The 19,330-nt window shown below is 34.9% G+C and overlaps 1 long non-coding RNA gene across 2 annotated transcripts; it reads right to left on the bottom strand.

Annotated features, from left to right (window-relative positions):
* Window positions 1–1,947: 1,947 nt before the first annotated feature.
* LOC113361443 lies at window positions 1,948–4,225 on the bottom strand. 2 transcript variants are annotated; one of them, XR_003365120.1, is made up of 5 exons: window positions 4,118–4,225; window positions 3,424–3,682; window positions 2,808–3,067; window positions 2,646–2,699; window positions 1,948–2,234 (listed from the first exon to the last, which is right to left on the bottom strand). It is a non-coding gene; the product is annotated as an uncharacterized LOC113361443 (long non-coding RNA). The 2 variants fall into 2 exon arrangements; XR_003365121.1 differs by having other exon boundaries at window positions 2,585–2,699.
* Window positions 4,226–19,330: the final 15,105 nt, after the last annotated feature.

A 19,330-nucleotide genomic window follows, 5' to 3' on the forward strand; every position in this document is an offset into this window, starting at 1 on the left:
TTTCCACCAGGGGTTGATGCAAAGGTTGTGGCGCAAGTATATAGAGCTGCTAAAGCCAGTGCAATGCGTGGAGAGATACCTCAACCTCCTGAAATTCCAGCTGGCGGATCTTTGCCACCAGGAGATGATGCAAGGGTTGTAGCGCAGGTGTATAGAGCTGCAGTGTCTAGAGCTGTAAAGGATGTGGCCAGTGCATCTGGAGATGCAAGAAATTTCTAGCCAGGTAGGCTTCAATAAACTGCTCAGAGTGACGTGAGGAGTAATAGACAAACAAATAGTTTTATTTTTTGGTTGGTGCCATGCTACAGAAATGCATAACAAAGTGGTGTTGGGTTTTAAATTTGGTTTTCTTATGGTTAATTCAATGTGCATGTTATAAATTTTAGTGCTTGAAACAATTATGCAATGTATCTCAACAATAGCTAGATAGGTGTTATAGAAGAACCAGTAAGCATATAAGGGGAAGGTCTCCTGAGTAGTACATTGGTTCAATTTATAGAAAGGACTAGATATAGGTGAATTTCTAGCATGATTTGAGAGGAATCTGCTTATAAAATGTTTTAGTAAGTATAGAACACTGAAATGAGAAGAGTGAGTCAAAATCTTACCCCCAGAAGGTGGAGCCAAATTTGTAGACATATACATACCAAAATGAGGATTTGCAGGAATCCAGCAGTTGACCCATGAATCATGACAACCTAAGAACCTCAGTGCTAGAGAGTGAAATTGTTGTAGAATATAACCAAGTGAATCCTTAAAGTCCAATATTGAATCTGTATCAATACCATAGAAGTACCAATTGTAGCAGCCACTATGGGGAATCTTCAGGAAGACAGTTCTGGTGTGAGGGTTTTTAAGTCTAAGATTAAGAGAGTAATTTCCAGTCTTAGCTAGAGCAGAATGCCTTGCAGAAGAGGTACTGTGACTGAATAGAGCTATAATTGAATTGAAGTTTATCTTCAAATCCTTGAAGTTGAGAACAGTGGGTATCATGATTACATCTGTGAGTTGAGTATTGTTGATGATTATGTGATATTTTGGTGATTTTGCTTGGAAGGGGAACTTCCAGCTTCCAGCCTGAGGTAACTGGTGATTTGGGTATTGTTGAAGTGATTTGTGTAATTGGTGTTGTATGTGATTCCTGTTAAGTTTGCGATGATTGTGATATTCTTTATCTGAGCAGTTTTAATGATTGATGTATGAGAGATTGAAATGGTTTGAAAAAGGTAAAACAACCATAGAAATCAGAGAAGAAGGAGAAGATTAGACCATTAGGGAGTTACTGCAACAGAAGGATGTAGAAGCAAAACTAATTCGAGAGATTTTGAATTTCCGATGAGAACTCCGGTGAAATTTGACCGTTAAAATTAGCCGTTGGGAGAAAACGACACTGGCTAACGGCTAGGAAGTGACGGACGGGAAACAAAATTCAGACAGAGGAAAGAGGAGAGAGGGGAGAGCATTTTTCTATACCCAAAACGATTCATCTACCGTTCTACTGCTTCAGTTTTACAAAGTAGTGCATATTGTGTTTCAACAAGCCTATAAAATAAATTGAGTACCTCGTTAATATGGTCGTCTAAATTTAAATGGGTACCTTACTTTCAGGGTACTATAAATTGTAATGGGTACGTGACTTTCAAGGTCGTACAAATTAACTAGGTAACCAGTCCAATGGAAGATTATGTTATTAATATTCGGGTAGTATAAAAAAAAATTGGGTAAGTTTTTCTAAGTTTCAATCGAAGAGCATATTATTATTCAGTAAATTGTTTGTTGTGCAATGAAAAGAAAAGATGTTTTACAAGAACCCAGATTATCTTGTAAAGAAAACATGCCTCGTGGGCCTTTTGTCGTCTAAATTTAAACGGGCAATATGAGAAAATGTGTTCACAGTACAAGAACCCACTTGTTCCACATAAGCCTCATGATTTAAGTGTTGTGTTTAAATTTCGAAATGAATTTAACATTATAAATTGATGTGTACACCATTAATAGGTAATATAGTACGCTCAACCTGACAAAGGTTGTCTGGATTTGGCCAAGCATACCTATACAAAGACATTGGGGAAGCCATAACTCATTCTAGTATCCTAGCCAACAGTCACAACATTGAGCAAAGCATTCACATGCACATATACTCATTCCACTGATGATAACCCCTCAATCGGCAACAGCAACATGAATACCATCTACGCTTCCTCTTAAACCCAACCATGCGTGGCAGATATCACCTGTAGCATATTTTCATATAGATCAGATGGATAACAAATATTCAACAATAATAGCGGTACTCGTGCTGAACAACAATGGTAAAAGGTGTCAGGCATAGTGAGTTGGGACTACAATATGATGGTGATGATGCAGTTGAAGCAATATACATGCATATTAAAAATGCGAAGGGAGTTGGATGCTAAAAACCGTAATCCTTCTTGATCGATATGAATAGTAAAAAACAATTAGACCTTAATTTTTTAATTGTTGTTATGAATCACTTGTGAAATATTGACGAGAATCCCATATTTGTCTTGGGATATAAATTGTATATTAGTATGAACACAACACATGGAAAAACTGCTAGTACCTTAGCTAATCGAGTAAAAGGCTCACAAAACTGTAGTTTTAGATGATATGGTACAACACACCTGTAGTAGGCATCAACCCAAGAATGGTCAAATATGAATTCTCCATTAGAGTTGCTGCAAATCCAAATTAAGATAGCTGATGAACAACCAAAAAAATGAAGAAAAAAAAGTGCACATAGTCTCTTAAGACGTTGAGCTTTTTATGATAAAAAGGAATAATACCTAAACTTTCGGAGACAAATTTGTCCAAACTCATGATGACATCATGATGCCACAAGGATCAGCCACTATGCTTGAGACAGAAACCGATAGTTTTTGAGGATTTCATCTCGGGATTCAAGCAACAATATATACCTCATAGCCACCATATTCTGGATCCGGTTCGACCACAGTATTTCAGGAAAAACACAAATATGATAAGACCTTCCTTTCTCCGCCCCACGACAATCTGTCTGCTCCTCAGCCATCATAAGAACATGCAGCTGATCATTCATGAAATTGATACTTTAGGCATGCGTTTATATCCACAAGCACTACCAAATATATCTTATAAGGAGACATGTATTACCATGGTAGAGTTAGAAGATGAAAACTTATTATAATGTTCGTTCTAATGCATCAAATTCTAGAATGGAAGTGTACGAGGAGAAGTGGTAAATGACTTATATCTATTACAGTAGGTTAGTTGGGAGCTACAAGATAAAGTTGTTGTTGCGAACTTGTCAATATAAGATAACGGGACCAAATATACATTAAAAGAACTTCAAAACGCTTCCTTCACCAAGAGGAATTATTATAAATAAATGTAGAAGCATGATAGGATTTGAAATCAACTGACCAAGATACTGCATTATATCATTCGGCAAATTCTTTGCTTGTGTGATAGATTTAGCTTTAAGGCGGAACAACTGATACACCATCTTGGTAAATTCAACCACATATATGGATTTTGACATTTTTAGAAGCATATTCACACCACCGTTGTACATGGTTTATCGCCTGACCGGTCGCTAAATCTCCCGCCCGGACTAGAAAATAACATTAACCACATCGTTGTCGTCACCACCTAACCGTTCATATAAACATTCTTTCAATACCTACAATATCAATATACAAATCAAAATACAATGCATTGGCCTAATAATATGGGGGTTTTACAACCTAACTACACAGACCAAAAACCAAACAATGAAGGATGGATTTTACAGTTCAAATTTATTTGTATCTAATTTGTTGCACCCTGTAGTCAATTGGTACGGGGTATTACAACCTAACTACAGAGACTAGAAACCAATCTAGGAAGGATGGACAAACACAATATCAGTTTGACCTCTCCAAAATATAATTTAATTCGATAGGAATAGATCAATTTCTCTTTCAGTTTCCAAAGAAAAACGATCAAATTTGATTGAGTCCCCTCAAATCTAAAGGAGAAGATCGAAATTATGGTTTTAAACAGAGAAGGTTAGGGTTTTAAACAAGAAATAATTGCTATCAAACAGAAAAAAATAAATGGAAGTAAATACTCATACCATCCGGATTTGATACATTAACCTTGCACTAGATGAAGATGAAAGAATAAACCAAGATAAATGGAAGAAATAAGGAGGGGAAAAGAAGATGGTAACCTAAACTCTGACCTAACCCCAGACTACTAGTGCTCTTCTATTAACTCGACCAGGGAGGATAAATTGGTCAAATTCTGAATAACTCACTCGGCCGATCCAAGTGATTCTCAACACGCACATTGTTGTCGAGTTTATGAAGAGTTGAACAATATTTGCACCTTTTCACGGAATAGGTAATTTTCTAGAGCTTCGCTCTAAAATTAACATGCAATTTAAATTTGCATATATTAAACTTCTTTAGCATCCATAATGACGGTAGAAACTAGTATATCTTTGTTTACTTGAAAATCAGATTATGGCAGCTCTTGTCACAGGGGTATGGAATTTCCTTTACTCCTGTTCTGTCAAAATACTAGTCTTCTACTGCAGCTTAATTTTAATAATATAAGATATCCTGTACCACTAGGAATTACAATTACCATAAAAATGGTAGTCGACTGTGAAAGATTAACTGTACCACTAGGAAGTGGTAGATAGACAAATTATTAAAGTGGTGGTCAATTGTTGAGAGGTCACATTGGTTCGTCACATTGACAAAAAAATACCATAATTTTCTCTGTTTTATGCAATTCAAAGTCGGGGTTATCCTTTACCTAAATGGCTAAATTCCCTTTTGACACTAGTGAATAGTGATCCAACAGCTTGCAAACAAAAGTGAATTCGTGATTTTGACACTAGCAGTAACTAGTAAGGCTGTAAGGGTAACATTTTGGTTAAAAACAATGGTCAAAATTAAATAACGTCGTTCTCTCAGTCTCTGGCTGGCCCGGTTGACGTGACTCCCTTACAAAAAGGGAATAAAGTACAAAAAAAGAAAGTACTCGACCAAAAACGGAAAATTTGATCTACTTAGAGCGTCACAATGGACGATCGAAACTATAATTATGGTCCAGAGACGAGACACAGCGGGACGGAATAAAGGCTAAAAGCCGGACCAAAATCAAATTCCAGACTATATTTGGTCTGGGACCAAGACCAAAACTATATATAGTCGAGCGAATGTATAATGTTCGTTTGTCACCGGGCGGGTATATAATGTGATCATGTTGATGAGGCGTGCATATAATGTGATCCTGGTGATGGGGCGGGCATATAATGTGATCCTCATGAGGCGTACATATAAAGTTCGCCTGATGGCTGATGGGGCGTGCATATAATGTGACCCTGGTGATGGGGCGGGCATATAATGTGATCCTGGTGTATACTTTTTCCTAGCGACCAAATTTACTCTTCCGTCCTAGTGTAACACCACGGACTAAACTTAAATTTGGTCGTTTTTTTTGGTCTTTGGTTATGATCGCACCACTGCAGTTGCTCTTATCATACAAAGAGTCTCTCCAGACACGTATGCAATTAAATCTAGTGCTCTCCGTCATACGAATCTTACCAGGATCGTAACCTAACGAATCTCATATTTGCAACCAAAGCACAGGCTCGGTTCCCAACTTGTGTCTCTTCCATTATACTTTTTTCCCTCCTCTGGAATCACACCAGCTAAGTATTTCCAAATCAAAAATTCTTGACAAACCGAGCTAAGAAAACCACATGAAAACCGCTTCTAACAGATTTTCAGTGCGCTCCACCATAAGTGGCCCCCTGCTGTCCTCTGGCGGGCCCATCGAGATCCATGCAAAAAAATTGTGAGAGATTTTTAGAATTTTGTTTTCGTGTGGTTTATTCTGTCGGTCTGTTAAGAACAACTGTTTCCAAATTCATAAAAAAAAAATAGAAAGGAAGTGTAGTTGCTAGCAATGTAGTATCGCCGATAATATCGGTTTCGGTGTTTCATCGAGATGCCGATATTGCCGGTATTGGCCGATATTCGCCGATATTGGCCGATATTTCTTACGACAAATAATGTAATAACATAAGTATATAACGAAAATTATAATAAAGTCGGTCAACGGTTTAACTTGACAGTCTCTAACGGGTCAGGGTACCAACCCTTAATATTTCAAATATTACGTACCAAAGCTAGGTGTTGGACATTTGCTGGGTACCAGACGTTAAATAACCCATTTTATAATTATCTACCTATTTCTAAAACAAATTTCTCCGTTTACTTATTTATTTTATCTTTTTAATTAACGGATTCTACTATTGAAGAGACGCAAATGAATATCACGAGGTTTAATGAAGGACAACAAAGTATGTTCATATAATGCAACAACTTGATAATGAGTAAGATTAGGATAGACAACTAACAACCACTATGATGCGATTACAATCTGGGGAGATACCTAGATCTCATAAGTCAAAGCAAGTATTTATAAAAATATAGACGTTCAAGGGGGTTTTACCCTTAGAAGCTGATCCACGATTATTTTTATCACAACCATGTGTACTCTAACCAAATTTTTCCAAGTCGATTCTGCATGCCCCGACCTTTGGTAATAAAGATTATTGATTAGCTTTGTCAGGTAAAATCTTTATTTCATTATCAATTTGATGCACAAAATATTAGAGGTGATAGTCTTAAACAAAAATAAATTGCATCCTTAAGGATTGTTGGTTATGATGCCTAGCGGATTCCACCAATGAATACATTCGTGTGCAAAGAGAAACTGCATATAAGTATCTGTCAATGTTCCGCAAAACAATAATTAATCATTTTAGTCCACCGCTTTTACAAAAACCAACCGATGCAGATGTTAGAAAAATACTAGTGCAAAACAAGGAAAAGAGTTCTCCAGGCATGCTGGGTAGTCTTGATTGCATACACTTGGTGTGTATTTAAGAGTTCTCCAAGCATGCTAGGTAGTATAAATTTTTAGGCCCGAGTTTCAAGCGTCAAGAGGGCTACCTGCAATGGACTATACGGATATGACTGATTACATTCAAAACAAACAATTGTAGGAGTTTAAGAGAAAAACAAAAAGCACATATGTAGGATGAGTTTGCAAGATCAAGCAAACATATGCAAAACTCAAATTAGAATGATTTATCATTTTAATCGTGTAATAGAATTTCAAATTATTAATACATTTTTTCTTAATTCGAAACAGACAATTATATTTTAGTTAAAATAACTAAATTTTAGTTCGAAGTTCGTACTATAATTATCATATAAAAATTATATATTTATTATTATCAAGTTTTAAACTAACAAATATTATATATATATTAACCAATTAGTTGAATTGCATCATTTTCATCATCTTTATCGAGGTTGTTAAGCAGTTATTGATTTTGTTATTCATCTTCTTTGTCTCTTTCACTTGTTATAATTCATTTTCCATAGATAAAGTTTGTACATTTATTATGTCTGCACCTGTTGTAAGAATTTTATGTTTTTCTAATTGTTGAAAATTTTCTTTTAAGAAAGACGGTTTTTTTAATCGCCTTATTCAAGATCTTCCAGTCAACTGATATTAACTGTCTCTGTTTTGAATGTTGGCCATCCATGAATTCAGCCATGTTAAGACCAAACTGAGATTCTTCTTGGGATAATTTTCTCTGTCTTCGCTTCTGTTTTTCCCACATCTTTAAATCTAATGTATTAGAAGCATTGAGATTTGGATTTCACGGTGGATCGACTTGAAATGGTTGAGAATTCCGCATAGAAGGAAAACATGAGCATGGGGAACTTTTTATAGAAGGAGAATATGGGTATTTTTCGGCACATGTTGGAAACTTTCTAACAAAAACGAATTATATTTGTTCAATTGATTTAGGATATTGAAACAATTTTATTGGAATTGTTTGTCGTATTTTTAATTTTATCTACACTTTCATTCCTATAATTTTCACAAACAAATTTATTTAAGATCGCAATAATTGAAATTTTAAATTTTGAAAATTGAGTAAAAAGTATAATTGTACTTACCACATCAAGATCGTTTTCACCACTCTTTTTGGTTCCATTGGCTTGCATGATCACAGTAACATGCAAGTTCACTTGATCCTTGATTACACAAAAACGACCTAACAACCCTCCTGAATCACGATTTTTTTTTTTTACTTTTTCACGATAGCTAAGTTTCGTCTTTTCTTCACGAGAAATGTGTTACCCAAGGGTACTGACAGCTTGTTATTGGAAACCATTGATATTAACTCGTGTACACGTTGATGCTATGAATCCTGATCCCCGAACTTCGTTTCTACTTTGTGGATGTTGGGAACCAGAAGTCATATTGTAGAAAACTAGAAGAAAATTATATAAGATTATAAGAAATGCCTGAGAGGTATAAATAGAGAAGGTGTGAGTTGAAATGAGTTTGAAATTGGATATATATAACGAGAGAGGAACAAAAATCAATTTTTAATGTTGAATGATATAGTCGTTTAGCTGTTCAGATAAGAACACGCGGCATAATCTCGGTCGTTGCTAGTACATACTTCGTCGAACTGTCAAATTTTTATCGAGCGATAGAGACTTGACCTTGATAAGCGAATATGCGAATTTACCTATTTGCATCGACTTTACCATTTTGCCTACTCTCGTAGGAAATGGTGTAATGCCCGTCAAAGTATTATTAGACAACCCAAACCAAAGACTAATGAGAACGGAATAGTATAAGAACACAATTATACGCAATAAAATGTTTTTTTAAATAAAAGGCCTAAGTGTGTTAGAACGGCACATATTGGAGAGTACTGTGTTTATCCCTTTCATGTAAAGTAACGAATATGAAGAACTAAAGGCTAATTGATGGGTTTTAATTAAAGTTTACTTTTTGTGGTACGGTTGCATATAATAGTTATTGTTAAAGAAAGCAACAAGATACTAGTCGAACTGAGTCTTTCACATTTAGTTGTTGGTCTGGGTATCAATGTTTAGTATTCAAATAACTGGTTACAAAATTCTGGTTTTGACAAAATCTGGATATCGATGTGGTTGTGATACTGATAAGAAAAGTGTGTTGCTCAGACTCTTAAAAGTTGATTTTAAATCTAATCTTCAAAACTAAAAGTAGCAAAATTTAGACAAAGGTAAAATCAAGATTAAACGAATATTGTGGCTATGATTCCACTATTTTGTCAATTTTCAAAGTGATTTCGTTCGATAATTATAATTACGCAATTTATCCACTCAATTTGATTCTAAAATATTGCAACAAGTAAATTTTCAGAATAATACTTGTAAATCTAAAGCATAGGGTATCAGAAACCCTAGGCTAAGCATATATATACCGTCAATATAAGTTACAATTTCTTAACAAAAAACATTAAAATCAATTTTTTAATCAAAGCAATTAATCATAAAAGAATCGTACAAATTAAATGAATAAGAAATTCCACTTTTTATTAGGAAAATGGCTTCCTCTGTCGCCTCAGAAATGGAGCTTAGCTCCTTATGTCGGAAACACGCTCAAAATATGTATTCATGACTCTAAGTGTTTACAAATGGTAAAGAGGATGAAAATTTATAAAAAACGGGAATTTGCAACGCTTTTTAGACGTTCAAGACTTTCTGTTATAAACCAAATGTTGCAAAACTTAATTATACGTTGCAAAAGACTGTTACAATCACTATTGAAGAACGATAGTTGTTAGAGCATTGCTCGGTCAAACTCACAAGTGTTGTTATCTCAAGATTGTTATCAAATTTAGTTGTCAAAACTATATCTTGATTTATAATCTACAATTAGTTAACTCTCGGTCTAGGATAGAGGTAGTTGAGAAATAAACCAGTCATCATTTGTGTTATACCGTTTGAAGGCGAAGATCAATCGAAGCTTTTGGAGAACTTCATCAACAAAAGGTAGGTGAAGACTGAACCACCTATTTCTCAAGTTATATCCACTATTCTATCCTTGAAATGTTTGTCACATAACTAATTATACTAGCTTGCATAGACAAGAATTTCAAGTCGAGAACTAATTATTTAGTTTACGAATTTCTCGAAATATCATGACTAAACTTAATGAACAGTTGTTCATACTTGACCAATTTCGGCGGAGAACAATTTATTGTCCGGAACCAAAATCATGATTCAAGTTTATCATTCAAAAATATCCTGGAACAATGATATGTGTGATTAATGTTATTCGGGAATGTTTCGAATTGTTTTAGAGAAAAATATAGAACTACTATATTCAGAATACAAGACAGTGTTATCAGTCTTACAAACTGAGATAACTATTATACGTCTGAAGCCATATTACATGTACTCGTACACGTAGCGGGGTAGCTATATATATCGAGTTACAGATTTTTGTGATACGCATATTCGTATGCACATCATGGGAGAATCTGTTTGATTCATGATCCGAATACGTACGCATATTTGTATGCAAACCATTTTGGAACTGTGGTAAGGGAACCGGATTTAGGTACCCAAACCGGTATGCGAACCAATAAAGTTCTATGTACCTAAACCAGTTTAGTACCCAAACCAATGCGCAAACTGAAATGGTTCTGTGAACTCCGGAACCGATAGAGTCTTAGGTTTCCAAACCGGTTCACAAACTGAAAAAGTTCTGTCAACTCCAGAACTCAGTTTTGCACCTAAGTTTGAAAACCGGTACGTGAACTGAAAAAGTTCTGTCAGCTACGTAACTCGGTTTTGGTCATGAGTTTGCAAATCGGTCCGCGTACCATGACTCAGCCGATTCACGAATTGACTCGTGTATTTGTACTTTGTGCATTTACCAACTATGTCGATTATGATTCAATTGTGATTAAATTATTTCTATGAGATAATTTGCATTTGATCAATTCTCTATAAAAAAAACTAGACTTATTTGATCACATGATTGTGACTCAAGATCAATGTATTTATGTTCATGAAAATGAGTGTTAAGATTTTAAGTTCAAACCGGCTAGTTTCGGCTAACCATGTTGAACCCAGTCTTTGTACACGGTTCGGTTACGATTTACCTAACATTGTGTATATCTTGTTTATGTGATTGAGATTCAAAGTTTTCATCTAATGGTGAATATTGTTTGATTTGTTCCAAAGTTATCTTAGCTTAAACCTAAAGCAACCTATGGTTTGAATGTCTATATAAGGGTAACTCTTGGCAACTGGGATCTTTGAATCCTGACACTACTTTTTGGTGTGTCCTAGTTGTATCTAGAGTCGTCCTCTCCAGAAACCCTTTTACGGTTTAACAACTATCAAAGACTTCATTGGGATTCGTGAAACCAGGTCCAGTTATCTTTTATCTTGATAACTTGAGTATCCTGATCTTGTTATATCGTCGATATATCACTTGTGAAAAGACGATGGTACCCAAATACACCAAAATCTTTTTGTTTCAACCTATAAGTCCTCCATTGAATGTGATCGTCTATGGATAGAGTCGAGACAGTACGATAATTCGGTTCACACTTACTGTGATCGTCTATGGATACGAGGTCGAGACAATACGACAACAAGATAACTTGTGTGATTGACTATAAATACAAGATCGAGAAAATACAACAACGAAGTATGTTACTTGATAATAGGTTCGGACTTAACCAAACTCTATATGATCACTATCAAGTAATGTAGAGTTAATGTATATGTGTATTTTACTTTATTATAATAAACAATTACGATGCGGAAATCAAAGTAAAAGACACAACAAGATTTTGTTACGAGGAAACCGCAAATGCAGAAAAACCCCGGGATATAGTCCAGTTTTGAATACTCTCATAATTAAGACGTTATACAAAATCCAAACCCATTTCATATAATTGAGACCAAGAAGACTACCCCCTAGCTACTTAGTTCCGTCAGTATCCCTGCACCTTCGGCTTCTAGAGTCACGCACGTGAATAGCAAGTCCTTTGGATCGTATTCCAAACAGCAAAGGAAGAATCTGTTTGGTAACCACTCTAATAAATCTTTTCTAAAAGATATGGATAAGTATGACAAAGTCTCTTCTATTTAATCTAATAAACTCCTTTGTCTGGTTAGATCAATCTAACTTTAACTACCGAAATTGTCAAGTGTAGTTCGCACTCAATCAAAATAAATCTCAAAGAGATATATTGAGAATGCTCCCGCAACTAATCAATCGAATAAATTCGATTCTATTTGGATTCCAGCCGATCAAGGTTTGTGCACACAAATTCACAAGATACGAAAACTAATAAGAAATCTTCTTCATCTTCAAATCTTCTTTAATCTTCAATAACCTGCAAAATACCATTCGAATCTCTTGTGATCAATCACACACATAACGGAGTATGTTAACAATGGATTATCATAAGATGTCTTTATATCTAACAACAGTTCTAAAGATCCCTTCGATACTTCGATCTAGTTTAAGTGAGTCTTATATCAGAAGAGAAGATTCTCAAGAATAAACAAACTAGGTGCAATCATAGTTTCAACAACTATTAGTCAATCAAATCAATCAAAAACTAATAACACTGCAATTATCTAGTTTCCCACCAACGGTACTCAGTTTCTTGATCCCACAGAAGTCTTTAAACGGGCGATCGTAAGGGATGTCACCTAACTAGGATACTTTCCTCTCTGAATAGACGGCTCCACCAGAAACAAAAAATAATGAAGTTTGCCTGGATCTTAGGATAGTTTGCTAGAAATGCAAACTTAGGTATTTCTAGACCAAGGTTGTCTGGACACCAAGGAATTTCCAAAACCGAAATTATTCTCAAGATATGCGATGAATGCTCCATTCGGTTTTCCTAACTCCAATAAATGCTTTGTCCAATATTTCTGAAATCTCTCAATAGAAAATCTCCAATTAGTAAATGCACATTACTAATTTTTATTCTCTAGAGATATGCATTAACTGCTGGTAATTAAAGCATATAAAACCAAAAACCTTAATTAAAAGATTCTTAATTTATTTCGGCACAAGATCACCTTGAGTACTAAGGAATATCTTTGACATCTTTTCACTGCAAATCCTTATTCATATTTACATGGATTTGCATTCTTGGAATCGGTTATACCACACTTCCAAACAAGTTCAGAATTGGTTCACCTGTATTCCAAGACCACTATGTGATTGATCAAATACCAAATCACATACATGGGTTCAATCGGTTCTACCAATCACTAGGATCGGTTATACCTAAATATGGAAACACTCGTGATCGGTCACACCGGTCACTAGGATCGGTTAAACCAGTTACAAGGATCAGTTACATCTGCACATGGTATTACTTGTGATCGGTCACACCAGTTACCAGGACCGGCTACACCAATTACAAGGATCGGTTGCACATACTCATGATCATTCACACCAATTACTAGGATCGGTCACACCAATTACAAGGATCGATCATACCGTCACATAGTGATTACTTAGGATCGGTTACACCAACTAATAAAAACCAATCATACAAAATCATAAGTCAGGCATTGTGATTAGTTATACCAAGATATATAAATAAGTTAAGATCGGTTCTACCATCTCACACATGAAAAGGCGAGGGTACCAAAATATACCTCAAGCTAAAACTTTTCCTAGCTATGAGTCCTTTCTCCGAAAGTGATTGTCTATGGACTGAGCCGAGACAATACAACTAATGGGTTCACACTTCGCGTGATCGTCTATGGATACGAGATTGAGACAATACAACAACGATGTATATTTACTTGATATAAAGGTTCGGACTTAACCAAACATAATAGGATTACTTATCAAGTAAATAGGAATTAACGTTTGTGTAATACTTTAATTATAATAAGACAATTATAATGCGGAAAATAAAAGTAAATGACACAACAAGATTTTGTTAACAAGTAAACCGCAAATGCAGAAAATCCCCAGGACCTTGTCCAGAATTGAATACTCTCATGATTAAGCCGCTACACAAAATTACACCTAACTTAGTATAGTTGATACCAAGTAACTAACCCTATAGTTCACTTAGTTCCGTCTATATTCCCACGCCTCCAACTTATAAATAAGTCACGTACTTAGAACAATTCCTTTGGTTCCTATTCCAAACAGTAAAGGAACAACAAATCTCTTTGGTATCAACTCTATTCAACCAAGTGATATGAGTCGGACAAAGGATCTTCCGTTTATCTTAACATAAACTCCTTCGTCAGGTTCTTAGATCTATCTTATGTTCAATAACCCAAAGGTAATCGTTTAAGATTAAGCCAACAACACCTTTAATCCGAAGAATCGTTTTGATGCCGATCTACTCAATTAATCAATCTAATCTACCACAAGGATAAATCGATTATTAATTGGATCCTCTTTTACCGAAACAAGTATTGTGCACACCAAAGATTATAAAACCCAAGTCAGATCTTCAATATCTTCTTTGTCTTTAAATCTTCTTAAATCTTCAATAAAAACCTGCACACAATCACTCGAATCTCTTGTGATCAATCACGCACAGAACAGAGTCTGTTAATAATGGATTATCACAAGATCGTCTTTAGAACTAACAACAGTCTAAAGATCCCTGTCGAAACTCTGAACTAGTTTGAGTGAATCTTATATCATAAGAGAAGATTCTCAAGAATAAACAAACTATGTGCAATCAGATTTCAACCACCGTTAGTCAATCAAATAATCGAAAACAAAGATAAACTGCAATTATCTAGTTTCCCACCAACGGGTCGCGCTAGAGCTTCTCAATCCCAAAGAAGACTTTAAATTGAACGGTCGTAAGAGATTTCGCCTAATTAGGTTACTCTCCTCTCCGAATAGGCGGCTACACCAGTAACAACAACAAAAGAGTAAATCTGTTGTTACGAAGGATTAGTTTGATAGAAAGGCAAATTTCGTGTATTTATAGACAAGGAAGTTTGGACACCAAGGAATTTCCAAAACGGAAAATATTCTCAAGATATTCATTAAATCACAAATTCGATTTCCATAATTCCTGGAAATGCTCTGTCCAAAAATAACGATCGAAATCTCTCGGAAAATCTAATTAGTAAATGCACATTACTAATTCTGGAATTTTCCACAAAATGAAATTAATAACCTTAATTAAAAGATTCTTAACTTACTTATGTTTCTATCATGGGATTCTCTTCCTTTATCCGTTAAGGAATATCTTTCAACAATTATAGAAATAAACATTCATAGCACGTGTTTAAAGTTTGTCGACATCTTTACTTTGTAAGTTCCCTTTCACACTTACAACCTTAAAACCGATTTTCCACACTTACAAACAAGTTTAGAATTGGTTCATCTGACTTTCAAGAACTATGTGATTGATCAAACCAACATTCAAACACAATCATGGGTTTAACGGTTCTACAAAAACAAGTTTCGGTTCTACCTCCATGTGAGTATTGTGCATAGTCACACTAGCTTTCCAAAAATTTGGTTGAATAGGTACTAGGATCGATTCCCCACATATATATGGTATCTAACTTATATGTGTTGCACATGTCCATAGAATGGGTTCCCCTTTTCCTAAAAACGGGTTGCATATGTCCATAGGATCGGTTCCCCTTTCTGCTATAAACCTTATTGCACCCCATACAAGGATCAGTTCCCCTTGATGTACTGCACCCCTTACTAGGATCGGTTCCACTTTCCCAAAAGTTGTCAGACATACAACCCCGATCATACCACAGGTGATTACTCAAGATCGGTTTTACTAATAAAAGTTATACCAATACATAAGTCAGGCCTTTGTGAATAGTTCTACCAAGAACACAACAAGTTGTGAGCGGTTATATTCTATCACACATATTGGTTGTTCATAAGATATGCAATGAATAACAAAACCAATAACACCTGGCAATTTATTTTTCGGTCCACAAACAAGTTTATGAACTTACTTTCTTAGAACACATGTAAACACTGTTCCCTAGGATAAAATCCTCACCTCATACCCATACATAATCATAATAGCATTCAATGATTATGGCGATGTCTTATCTACAAAGTTTAATGGTTAAGAAATAAACCTCGTATTGTATTCCTTAATACTATGTCTATCTAGAGTTCAAACATGCTTCGCAGTTATGTTTTCAATATGCACGACTTGAAAGATAGTTAGGGAATGAAACAGTTCAAGTCAAATATCACTAACCTCAAGTGGAAGGATGAGTGTTGTCGTTGTAGCTCCTTGCATCTTCAAGTCTACTTGTAATGTCTCATATCCTGCTACTTTCAAGCTAACCTATACGAAGTTGACTCTAGTACATAATCGAGCGTCTCTTAACATGAGTTTTGATTCACTAAAATATGACAACCAAACTTGACATACCAACGCTTGGTGGGTTCAACCGAGCCATGCTCTAACAATCTCCCCCTTTGTCAATTTTAGTGACAAAACTCTTACATCATATGGATAAACAAATTACAATAATTCATTACAATCCGCTTGATTCCCGATTCAACAACACAGTAAAACTGCTTACATTCAATCCTTGAAAATGTTGTTGTTGACATTATAATAACAAAGAAAATACTCCCCCTAAGGAAGATAGGTATATATTCAATCCGTATGTCTTTGTTACACCACTTCATATGACGTGTTACTCCCCCTTAGTTTGTGCTTTCACTCTTTCGTTAGATAAAAACATTCAAGTACCAATGTTCTTTTCCCTAGTGATGCCAATCAATATAAAATATCAATGCCAGCATCACCTGTTTACTCCATATATTTCTCCCCCTTTTTGTCACAAAAATGACAAAGAAACGAAAAATAAAGGACAACACGAAAAGAATCTTACAAGTCTCAGAATAGACTTGCAAACCTGTAGAATTAGGCACGAGGGTTCCACACATCATGTTCTGATAACCAATATCAAAAACGAAACTACAAGTAGTCTTATCTTGATATGTTACCAAGGAAACAATTGTCCGAAACAATTTTTCCAATTTAGTTTAGCAAACCAAAAATAACTCAGCACATTAGTTCCTTTGCTAAACCGATTGTTCAAAAACAACCGCTTAATTCGATAAGACCAAAATAAAGATAAACTCCATTTTTCTCATCAGGTTCTAATTATCCATAAACTTAGACCTTTCAATTTTAAACAAGCCAAATACTAGGTTAGTTAACTAGCATTTCCTTGTTTAAGCATTCGATTAGACTTGAATAACCGAAACCTCACTTCGATAAGTCTAACTAAGATCAGAATTAACTTAGTTTATCTTATCCAGAATCGAATTGGACTAAACAACTCATCCCGTACACAAATTATTTCGTTAAGCCATAAATAATTCATACAAACCAAAATAAATCAACTTGCATAATTATTCACCTCAACCGGAAGCAATTGAAACAACATAGACAATAATAGCACCACAATTGCACCGTAATTTTGTAAGCCTAAACAATTGATACCATACAAAAGCAAGATAACAATAGTTTTTCTTAACCGGAACCAGTTGAAACACACATCCACACACACATCATGGAATAAATATCAATTGAACCGAAATTTTGTTAAGCAAAAGCAACAAATATATATAATATAAACTCGGGATTTTCTTAAACAAGAAAACAATTAACTAACAAGATTGTTACGTCAAATTTCACATCCACTTCTCCAATATGATCGCATCTTCGTCCAGGGAGAATTGATATCGAAATATCACCACGTTGTCATCCTTATGCGTACACAAAATAATAACAACACACTTCAACCTTTACAAGATAAAGGTTGAAAACCGGTTTTAACAATTGCAATAAAAAGTTGAAAACCGTCGAAACACATATGCTTTTATGCTAAACCAAAACCGATTCAACATATTGTGACTTTTTCACGTATTGTCTCCATTAGAACCCCTCATAATCCTTTGATAAAGCTTACCTAGTAGGGCTAGAACTTAATCCCGCTAAATCAAAAAGTCACCCAAACCATGAGGGTTCACAATATATGAGATCGAATATTAAAGTAGTAAAACCGAAATCAAACATCCCATAAACATACATAGCAATAAGGTCAAAGTAATTGAGCATAGGCTATGTAAACCGAAAACTATCAGAAGAAAAAATACCAATCAAATAATTTTATTCATAATAGTTTTATACATACTAGATTTTACATAAAGTAACCTAGTTTCAAATAAGAATCTAATCTCATCTTTGCATTGCATTGCATGCCTTACTGGAGAAATCTTTTATAAGAACCTCAATTTTTGTTTCTTCTTCTTTAGAGAAATCTAAATTTCTTCTAAATTCTCCAAGATCTTCAGGCCATCTATATTTTCCAATAGATTCTTTGTATCCAGCGATACTTGTTTTAGCATAAATAAGATCATCCTTGAGAAGATCTCTTCTTCCAATGAGTTACATTGTTCCCTCAAACAAATTTTGAGAAAAAATTGTTGAGAGTGTAGTCTTGATAGGAAAGGAACAATAATCGGAACAGATTCCATATATTCTTTTCTCATAATATGTGCAGCTAGACTCAAGAGTCCTTTCAATCTTTTCCACACAAAAATCACAGACAACATCATACCGTTCTTTTCCTTCTACCATGAAAGGGATCATGTACAGAATTTTTTGAACGAGGCAAGGTAATACAAGAGCTAATTATTTCCGAAACTTCTTCTGTCAAGTCCTCTTTATTTTCTTCAAACGGTGAAAGCATTGTAATATTGTATTACAAGGTGCCCAAAATCGGACCTACTTATATTCCTTGTTTTTAGACCAAAAAGGAAAGTTTTTTTAAAAAAAATTAATTCCTAAGAATAACACTTTCCTTACAGAAGTGAGGAAAATATTATTTTAGAACCCTGTTCCGCCCCTCCCTTGTTTTTCTACTTTGTAGTAAATCATCAAAAGATGTTTTCACATTGATATCACTGGATATCTCTAGATCTTGTTTGAGTCTAACTACTAGACTTTCATAGTCATCTTTGTTTAGGATTAAAACAGATTGTCCCTTTTTGACTTTGTTCTAGATGACTTTCCTTTTGATACCTTTCAGATTTTGGTATCAATTTGTAGGTAGACTGTGAATGAATGTTCTTCATTTATAGAGACACTGCATCTCTCCACCTTGAAACATCAGATCTCATATCCTTATTGAAGGAGGTATTACCCTTTACATTATTTCTACTTTTAGGATTGTTTCCTTTTGGACATGTTTTTGAATTTTTGTAAAAATTCGTTTGTCTCATTGGACAGTGGTGATCTGAGGGCTTTTTCAAAAAGAAGTTATCCAACTCTTTTGAGACATATTATAGAGCATTCTGCATCTTTCGAATCATACACTCCCTTTGCTTATGACTTTTTTCTGTACAATAAAAACAATGCTTATTGAAAGGTGTG

This window comes from Papaver somniferum, chromosome 3, assembly GCF_003573695.1.
Source record: "Papaver somniferum cultivar HN1 chromosome 3, ASM357369v1, whole genome shotgun sequence".
In the NCBI taxonomy this organism is placed as follows: domain Eukaryota; kingdom Viridiplantae; phylum Streptophyta; class Magnoliopsida; order Ranunculales; family Papaveraceae; genus Papaver; species Papaver somniferum.